Below are 10,325 nucleotides of genomic sequence, written 5' to 3' on the forward strand. Positions count from 1 at the left end.
TGAAGAAGTCAGAGAAAGCCAGATGACCAAGGGCCTCAGAAGACAAACCCAGGGGTTGAACTCGATCCTGAAGGTGCTGGTGAGCTATACAAAAAGGATTTCAGTAGGGAAGTGACAACAGATTTGGGTTTTTAATGGGTGGTTCTCTCTGCTGGGTGCGGTGGGATCCAAGGAGAAAGGAGTGGATTCTGGGGAGGGCGTGATGGGCGCTTAGAAGCTGAGGGATTCTTAGTTTTGAAAAGCCCCAGGGTGCATCAGATACGACACGTTAAAATACACCACCATTGACACTTGAAATGTAATTCTGCCGTGCTATAAAATGCAGTTGAAAGATTATTTTTTAATTTACTTTTGAAATTCTTCGTTTGTGAGTAGCACATTTCATTGACTCTTGGCTGTGGTTTATTGACGATTATTATGCATGCATGCAGGCCCACTCATATTTGGGAGGCTGGGGGAAAAGTACAGATTGAGACCCATCCACACCTGTAAGAGCCTCGCACACATGGCTGTGGACATCCCAGCCCTCACATCTAAGCTCCATCCACCGTGCCCCTTAAACAGCTCCCCCCGGACCCTGCCTCGGGCCTAGGGGCGTGCACCCAGCAGTGTGATCAGATGACCCTGGGAAGAGACTTAAGGTTTGGGGGCAAGGAATTCCAGGATCCCAAATGTCCAGAGTGTGGTCTAGAAGGGCAGGGGTGTGGGATCCAGGTGGCCATGAACCCTTGGCCATCCCAGTCAGGTGATTCTGCTGGACGTGCAGGGCCAGTGCGGAGCCCTCAAAAGTGGAGGGTCCTGGGCATGGACCCCCAAATGCCCAGGTTTCAGAGTGGTAATGTAACCTTGGAAATCTTTGCAAAGGAGGACAATCTAACCCAGCAACCATTTTCAAGATAACTTTATGTTAACAGTCAATGTAATCAATCAATGAAATTGACATATATCAGCATAACTATAGGTGCTTTTCCAGTCCCAGGCTTTCATGGAGTCCCCTGAGATGCTCAGTCCCTGTACCTAATGATGTAGTGGTCTGGCTGGGATATCAGCAGGGACGCGGATCCAGGTAAGGGCCCGTGGCACGAGCTGAGTGAGCCACCCTAGGGCTTCACCAAATGGTGCTCAGATCACCGCCTGCCTCTAAACTCGGTCGGCTTTCCTAATCAGTCCCAAGCACTTTGCAGAGAAGATGCGATCCGTCATCGCCTTCTTCTTGCAGTGCCCTGCCTGCTGGTGGGTGGAGAGACGGGGAGGCAGTGCTCCTGGGGCTCCCCGTCATGGTGGTGGGCAGGAGGCCTCTCCCAAGACACCCCGATGCTACCCTGGATGCTGGGCCACCTGCCTCTCTCTTAGCTTAGACTGCCCTCCTAGAGGGAAGGCTCATGATTCATTCCCCCCCCAGTGCTCTCATTGTGCAGGAAAAGTCCTTCCTGCCTCCTATTTGTCCCCTTCCAGAAAACCTCTCTCAGCAGCCCAGATCTGTGCCTTTGAACTCTTCAAGACAGCACTCGAGATTCAGGGAGTGACCTATTTTGTCATAAACTACCCCCGACCTGCACCTGTGGATTCCTAGTCAATCCCTCCCCACCCTTTCTCCCCTTAGTTTAACTGCCCGGTTCTTCTCCCACAACCCCCATATCACACATTTTAGAACTTGATTGCAAAAGGTTTCCCAGCTGAAAGAAACCATTCCAAAATCTCAATTTCAGCATAAGCTCACCTCAAAGCAATCTTGGGAATTTCATGTCGACTCCACTGCCGGGGTCTCCTCTCCACGAGGGTTCCTGCTCCCTCCAGGCACGGCCTGCTCTCTGCTCTGCATTTCATAGCAATTACTGTCCCCTTGCCTCCACTGCACGGAGGGTCTCTTGCCAGTGGGGGAAGGGCAGGGTCCTGAAGCAGAAGACTCTGAGGTGGGCCCATCCTAGCCGTGTGACCTAGAGAAGCTGTTAACTCTCTCAACCCCATGGCCACAAGATAACCTCTCTTGCTGTTACGGGTTGAATTGTGTCCGCCTAAAAATGATATGTTGGAGTCCTAACCCCAAGTACCTCAGAATGTGACCTATTTGGAGACAGGGTCTTTACAGAGGTAGTCAAGTTAAAGTGAGGTCATTAGGGTGGGCTTGTGTCCTAATATGCATCCTACTACGGCTTGTGTCCTCATAAGAAGGAGAAATTAGGACACAGTCACACAAAGAGGGAAGACAAAAAGAAGACACAGGGAGGAGAGGGTGGCTACAGGCCAAGGAGCAAGGCCTGGGACAGCCCCTCCCCTCAGGGCCTCCGAAGGAAGCAACGCTGCCGACACCGTAATTTCAGACTTCCAGTCTCCAGAATTGTGAGGCAGTGACTTTCTGTTGTTAAGGCACCTGTTGTGTGGTTCTTTGTTATGGCAGCTCCAGGATGCTAACACACCTGCCCTGTGGACTTCCAGAAATGAGATAACCACGTGGAGGTGCTGTGTAAAGGGCAAGTGCCGCTGATTCATTCATGCCATGAGCAATCATTGAGCACCTACGGTGTGCCAGGGACGATGCCTGAGTGCTAGCGGTCTGCAGGACAAACTTTTATAAAGTCCTTTATGTGCTTCCTTTACATGAGTCTTATTCTCTCTGCCACCTTTTAAGTGGAGCCCATCTCAGACTGTTACAGTCCTCACGGCTCCGAGCTCATCATTAAGTGCACACTAGGTACTTAATAAATGCCTATAGAATTTAGTATGGATTTGTAATAGCTGCAAATTATCCAATGTACAAGTCTGTATGTGGGCGTGCTGAATATTTTATAGTCTTCAGCAACATCCAGAAAAACTAATCATAGTTTAGGTCCAAAATAGCCTCATTTCTTTCGCACCACGACAGGCCTGCCTTGTTCTGTGGGGTGTGGGCTATTGGACCCGAAGTGACAGCATCTCGTTGGCTTTCATGGCCTCATCCCACCTTCACAGGTGCAGATCAGGGCTGTGGAGAGGGTTTTGAAATGAGGTTACGTTTTCTGGGTGGAGCCAACTGCAGATAAAAAGCATTTCATGCTACGCATCATGCAGGATCTTAATAATTCTAATAACCTTGTAAGTCATTTCAAACTGGCCTTTTGAGAGCTATGCTTTCTTCTTTGATAAGGGAGGAAGAAAGGAAGAAAGAAAGAGCAACATATTTGGGGCAAAAGCCGTCCCTGCAGTGTGTGGACGTCAAGTGGCGCTGGGCGGAAGGGTTTTCGGTACGACGAGAAGGAGAATGCCAAGCGCATAAATTAGAATGCCATCTTTTCCCTGCAAACAGTGAATAATTATAGACGCCAAGTGTCTCAGGGAAAATCTGCTGGGCATATGGCCCTTTTCTGCCTTTATGCCACTTTTCTTTGCTCCTCCAGGGTCCAAAGAAACCAGCATGAATCTACAACTGGTCACAGCATCCTGACCTCTGAGAAATAAATGAGGACACGTTTCCAAGTCCAGGGGAACACGCTCCCATGTTCAATCCAAAATACATTTACTGAGTGGCCAAAATAACCAGGTCCCATGGGAATACAGGAAGAGTCCTTCACGCAAGGAGTGTACAACCTTGTCTGACAGCCCAGTTCCACGAGTGTTTATTGAGTGATTACTGTAAGCCAGGCAGAGTGCTCAGTTGGGGGTGGGGGGTGGGGCACCAAGATGAATTCGCCTTGATTCCTGCCCCCAAGGAGAGTATAGATTCATGAGGGAGAGAGATTCATAGAGTCACATATTTTCTTTCTCATTCTCATAGCCATCTATAAAAGAGGCGTCATTAAATAAAGGAGGTACCCTATGTTTTACATTTTATAGATGTGGCAACTGAGGCGTGGCGGCTCAGTCGTTTCCCTGCGGTGAGGGTTAGGAAGTGGAGGAGGTAGAGGGTGGGTCTAGCCTGGCTCTGCGCACCAGGCAAAGTGGTAATCCCAGCATGAGAGGTAGGAGATCCCAGGTAAGAGACAAGGCGGGTAGACAGGAAGCAGCCGGCAAGAATGCAGGAGAGGACAAAGAAATGCTTCCCTAGAGGCCGAGAGACAGTGTCCGTGAAACCCAGAGGAGGGAGTGACTCCAACAGGGAGACTGGGAGAGGCGTCAGGGACAGGTGGACTTTGAGCTGAGTTTGAAGAACGAGGAGGATTTCAATAGGTGAGCAGGTGGGGAAGCACAGCGCAGGTGGAGGCAACAGCAGAGGCGCAGACCACGTCGGGTGGGGCTGCTGGGCAAGATGAGAGGGATGTGGATGGAGCAGAGGCAGGGACAGAGCTCAGAGAGCCCTGCTGGCGAGCTGAGGAGTTCGCTTTGTCTTGCTGGTCCCATTGAAGTTCTCTGAGGAAGGCTGTGACCTGATCCAGCCCGTGTTTAAGGAAAGTCACCAACAACAGTGAGCAGAATTGATCAGGTGAGAAATCATTGGGTATCCAGGGGCCATTTAAACGACTATTGATGCTCCAACTCCTCCTTATAGGGAGTAGATGACCAAACCAGGACAGTGGCCAAGGATAACAAGGGGTCAGAACAAGGGCAGATGTTCCACCTAAGGCAGCCAGTGGTGGAAAGATCCAGAGGGAGAGTCCGAGGCAAGGCCCTCGGAGGCCACCAAGGGTTAGTCAGGGAATCCACATCCACCAGTCCAAAGATGAAAAGGGGAGACCACAGGTAGAGTCAGAAGACAGCAGAGCTGGAAGGTGAGCCTGGACAAGAACCCCACGTGGCATTGGAAGGTCTTCGCCCTGTGCTTACTGGTCCTTGGCAACACAGTGATGGGTGGCTTGAGCGGCACATAAAATCTCAGGTGGGAGGCCTTTCAGGAATCCAATAGCGAGAGAGAACAGGGACTCAGACGAGGGAGGGGAATGAAGAAGGTGGCTGTGACTCTGATATGGGAGGAAGATTAAACAGAAAAACCAATTTCCTGGGTAGGAGCATCCATAGCGATATCCACAGGAGCAAGCGAAGGGTGCCACAACTTGCTCATAGTATAACGTTAAATAAAATTCAGTTATAAAACTGCAGGTTTACTATGATCACACCTGTGTCAATGAAAAAAAATACACATGCATAGAAAAACCTACACAAAACATGAATGACAATTGTCTTTAGAAGATGGGATTACAAATTTTTTGAACTTTTCTTTCTCTTGTTTACCTGAGCTGACTAAAATGTGTGCAATGAATATTTTACTTTTGGAGTGAGTTAGATTTTGAAAAAAGGAGGAAAGGCACACCACTGTAACCAGGCCTTCCCCACCATGTCAAATCTCATTCAGACAGCCATCTGTGAAATACTCACAGTATTATCAGGCTGGTCGGCGTCGTCTCAGTAGCAGACTGAACCTAAAAGTAATGAGGACACGAAATTATCCAGGTCAATCTGAGCTGCAATTTGTGACGGAGAAAAGAGCCCAAGTCAACATTAGGTCCAGCCAGGACCACTGTGAAAGCTGCCAGTGGTACTCCAGCTTCTTCTGACCACCCAACCTCCACCCTCACACACATCCACCCGCATCCATCAGCCAGAGCGACCCTTTTATGTTCTAAGTTGGATTGCGTTGTCGATGTCAATGCCTTTGCACCAGCTGGTCCTTAGGCTGCAATGCTCTCTGCTAATATCTTACATGGCTGACTGCTACATCAGGTCTCAGTTCAAATTCTACCTTCTCAGAGAAGCCTTCCCCGATCATCGTAGCTAAAGTAGCCACCATCCCCCCACCAGGCGCTTTATAGAGTCTAACCTAGCACTGCCCATAGAACTTCCTGTGATGACGGGAATGTTCTGTATTTACACGGGCCAGTGAAGTAGCCACTCGAAACAAGTGGCTACTGAGCACTTGAAATATGACTAGTGTGACTGAACAATTGAGTTTTAAATTTTATTTCATTTTAATTAATTTAAATTTAAATGCTCATGTGGCTAGTGGCTACTTAATTGGACACCATGAGCTAAACCATTACCCACTTTGTTTTGGTTTTGGTTTTTTTCATAGCATATCAATATCTGAAAAGATCTCACTCATTCATTGTCTGTCTTCCCCCATTAGAACGTGGGTTACAGAAGGGAAAGGACTTGTCTGTCTCCTTTACTACTATGCTCCCAACTCCAGATACACACAGCAGGGGTGCAATAAATGGTGATCCAACAATAGGAGAAAAGGCAGACTTTGTAGATTATTATCTTTACTTTGACAGTTTGGTCCAACCTGTATCATATAGCTATTGCCAAATGTGCTATGTAACAAAAAAACCCCCAAAACTCAGTGACTTAAGCCTCTTTTAAAAAGTCTCACAGATTTGTGGGCTCCCTGAGGGTTACCAGATGGTCAGCTGATCCAGGCAAGGCTCAGGGAGATCACTTCCCCATCTGCGGCTGCCTGAGGGTGGTTAATGCAGGTGGGGCTTGATGGGGGTGGCCCTGCTCCAAGGACCATCCTCCTCCAAGGACCAGTGGCTGGCCTGGGCACGTTCTTCCTGTGGCGATGGCGGAAGCACAAGGGGCAAAGAGAAGCCCTCCAGCCTGTTGAAGCTTAGGCTTGGAGCTGAAACACTTGCTGCCTCATCCTACTGGCCAACACAAATCCATGGCTGAAGCCAAGTCACAAGGCAGGGGAGCATGCTCTACCCACAAAGGGAGGGCCCTGCAGAATCACATGGTCTAGGATGTGGGCACACGGAGGAGTGAAGAACTGGGGCCATTAATACAATTACCTGTGTTATTGTTGTAGCAGCTCGGGCTGCGATAACGGAATACCACAGACTGGCTGGCTTAAGCAACAAACACTTATTTCCCACAGTTTGCGAAGCTGGAAAATCCAAGATCTAAGGCTCTGGGAGATCTGGTGTCTGGTGAGAGCCCACTTCCTGGTTTGCTGTGTGCTCACATGGCAGAGATGGGAAGCAGGAGAGAGAGAGAAAGAGAAAAAGCATTCTGGTGTCTCTTATCAGGACACTAATTCCATCATGAGGGCTCCACTCTCATGAACTAGTTACCTCTCAAAGGCCCCATCTCCAGATACCGTCATGTTGGGGATCAGAGTTTTGACACATGAATTTGGGGGGATACTTTCACTCCGTAGCACCACCATTAGGCCTCTTGGTTGTCAGGATGAAAACTCAGTCTGCCGAGCCCAAGGAATGGAAGGTCCGTTGTAGGGACACACAGAGGATAGAATCGCAGGGAAAGCCAGGGACTGAGGCTCTGATGGGGTCTGGCCTCTGGGACAGGGAGGCCAGAGGGCAGGTGAAGCTCTAGGCCAGCTCTGGGACCTCTGCAGTAGGGACTCTCTCCAAGATGTCTGGAGCTTTCCAGTCCTTCTACCACCTGGCTCCCTTGCCCTCTAGTCTTTGTGTCTTTCCTCTTCCATCCCTCATAACTTTGGCTTGAGTGGGGCTGACATGGCCTCCCCAGTCCCTGTCCTTCCTGATTCTTCAGCCTCAGCCCCTCCAACTTTCTGCCACATTTTCTCCCAGTTTCTTAGTTCAGTGCATATTCTCACACCAGCACACAGCCCAAATTGCTGCCCAACATGGATTGGCTCCCCTTACTTAAGTCCCCTACGTCTACGTCAATTAGCCATGGCTGCAGGATAATGCGGCAATGAACATCTCTGAGAACAAGGCAGGCCCACGGAGGACATGTCCTGTACTCACGAGTCAGCAGAGCAAAAGCTATGCAGGTACTTTCATGAGGGGTGAAATAACTCGAATTCCAAAGACCTAGAAAACGCGAGTGTGGCCACTGGTATCTGTTGTTCTTTCATTTGTCCTGCGTCTCTTCCTTTGGGGAACCGTCCCTCCCTAATTCCATGTGATTCAGTGGACTGGGACTGTCAAGGAAAGCTCTATCCTGCTCTCCCCCAGCTTTCTAGTCTGAACCCAAGCAGGAGCACCCCGGTGGAGGAGCTGGAGCTGCATCCTGCAAAGACTGACAGACTCAGAAGACTTCCTGGACCTCCTGCCTTAGGGACCCCAGGCCTGCCCTCATCTCTGTCCTTGGCAAAGCCTGGGTGTTTGCATTCCCCAGGACCCTGACAATATATCTCCATTTTTTACTTAAGTTGGCTTGGAGTGGTTCCTGTTACTCAAAACCAAACAGCCCGAAGCAATGTTGTGTGCGTGCCTGGACAGAGCTCATTTAGAACAAAAGAGGTAAAGTGTGGAGAGACAGTTTTAAACAGTCATTTTTCTATCTTGGGTGTGAATGGGTTATACATTCTTCTCGTTCATCAGGTTTCCATTGGGGCTACTCAGCTAGGGTCACCCAAAGAAAACTTTTTCTTGCTTCATAATTTTGACCCGGGCCAGCATCTGGACCCATCATTTAAAAACTGAGGGCATTGCTGCCTCCACACGCTACCCCGAGAAAAACACAAGAACGCATAACCTCAAGCAAATTGAAGGAAACATCAGACAAGAAAAATGAGGAATGTTCTCTTAAAAAAAGGGAGAGGAGAGCTGTAATCTTTAAAAATGTCAATATCAAAAAAGACAAAGAAAAGCTCTAGAAATATTCCACATGGACAGAGGCTAAAGAGAGACAACAATTTAATGCAATACCTGACCACAGGTTGGATCCTATACTGGAAGGGAAAAATGCTATAGAAGGTTTTGTTAGGTCAACTGACAAAACTGGAATATGGGAAGTAGATTAAAGGACTGTATCAATGTAAATTTATGCATTGGGCTTATGTAAGAGACTATCCCTATTCTTAGGAAATACAAACTCAAGTATTTAGGGAGAAAGGGCCATAAAATAAGCAACTTACTTTCAAACGGCTCAGGAAAAAATTAGGTTTGTAGATCAATAGATAGATAGATAAAGCAAATGTGGTAAATGTTAATAACAGGTAAATCCAATTAAGAGTATACAGGTGTTTTTTATACCTTTTTTTTTTTTTTAAAGATTTTATTTTTTCCTTTTTCTCCCCAAAGCCCCCCGGTACATAGTTGTATATTCTTTGTTGTGGGTCCTTCTAGTTGTGGCATGTGGGACGCTGCCTCAGCGTGGTTTGACAAGCAGTGTCATGTCCGCGCCCAGGATTCGAACCAACGAAACACTGGGCCGCCTGCAGCGGAGCGCGCGAACCCAACCGCTCGGCCACGGGGCCAGCCCCTTTTTATACCTTTTTTAGTCTTGCAACTTTTTATAAATCAGCAATTATTTCCAAATACAAATCGAAAAGAAAAAAACTGATAAGATGGTTACGGAATGGTTTTGATGGATTAAAATATAACTATCTTTTAACATTTTTATCTGGTTTTCAGTGCAAGTCACTGATACACACATGCACCTACACACATGCACACATACACAAACCATTGATTAAATGGCAGTTGACTTTGTTGGTATTGTTACAGTGTTCTTTAAGCACCTACTAACCACATGCCAGGCGTATTCATATATCATTTAAGCCTTACAACAGTCTGGGGGGTGACTATGATAATTTCCACTTTGCACATGAGCAGGAGGCCCAACTTTCATATAAGCCACTGTCATACCACAGTTCAGATGTGCTCCCCTGCACTCATGCCGTGGCCTAAGGAGAGCAACAATCAGAAATGCTTCTCCCCCAAGATCTTTGTGAGACCCCAGGAGCCCTTGGCAGAGAGGCAGCCCTGCTCTGAAACTGGGAAGCAGAGTAATACAAAGAGCGTGACGGGGTCCTCACCACACCAGGGAGGGCGCAGGAGCCCCAGGATCCCACTGGCATCCAACACCTGGCTGTGCACATGTCATGGCACAGAGTGCAGCTGCAGGCCGTGGTGGCCTGGAAGGACCAGGCCCAGAGGGGAGGGGAGAGAAAGGATACCAGGGGGTATAGAGAGGGCAGGAACACCACCACAGCTTCTACTGTGCGCCAGACACAGGATCTCGACACGACTTGGGGAGCAAGAGTGCAAAATGAGCGTGTGGGGCCCCTTGCTCAAAAATATTAATTTCAAGATGATAATGTCTGAGCGTTAACAAAGCATGGGGTCTTCTGAATGTGGGTCCAGTACAACTACACAGGTTGCAGACCCAAGAAGCCTGTCCTAACCAGACCCTATGCTGGGAACTTTATATAAATTATTTCTCATCTTACAAAGCCCTTTGGGGGGTGCATTTTTATCTCCACTGAATTGATGAGGAAGCTAAGCCCCAAGGTGATTAAATGAACAAGATACAGCTAGCGGGAGCTCAGTAAAGAATGAATGGATAAATGTATGAATGGATAAAAGTGGCAGATGGCTTTGATTTCAAAGCCAGTGTTGTTTCACTATACCAAAGTTCATGTGAGGGACACCCCTGAGGACTCTAGAAACTGGCTGGGCCAAAGCTAGTGGCATCCTGGGTCT

General features: G+C 48.2%; 1 long non-coding RNA gene across 1 annotated transcript; it reads right to left on the bottom strand.

Moving 5' to 3' along the window:
- Nucleotides 1-275: 275 nt before the first annotated feature.
- LOC103556449 (uncharacterized) lies at nt 276-8,921 on the bottom strand. The gene is made up of 3 exons (XR_546208.2): nt 6,699-8,921; nt 5,287-5,330; nt 276-4,871 (listed from the first exon to the last, which is right to left on the bottom strand). It is a non-coding gene; the product is annotated as an uncharacterized lncRNA (long non-coding RNA).
- Nucleotides 8,922-10,325: the final 1,404 nt, after the last annotated feature.

This window comes from Equus przewalskii, chromosome 25, assembly GCF_037783145.1.
Source record: "Equus przewalskii isolate Varuska chromosome 25, EquPr2, whole genome shotgun sequence".
Classification (NCBI taxonomy): Eukaryota; Metazoa; Chordata; class Mammalia; order Perissodactyla; family Equidae; genus Equus; species Equus przewalskii.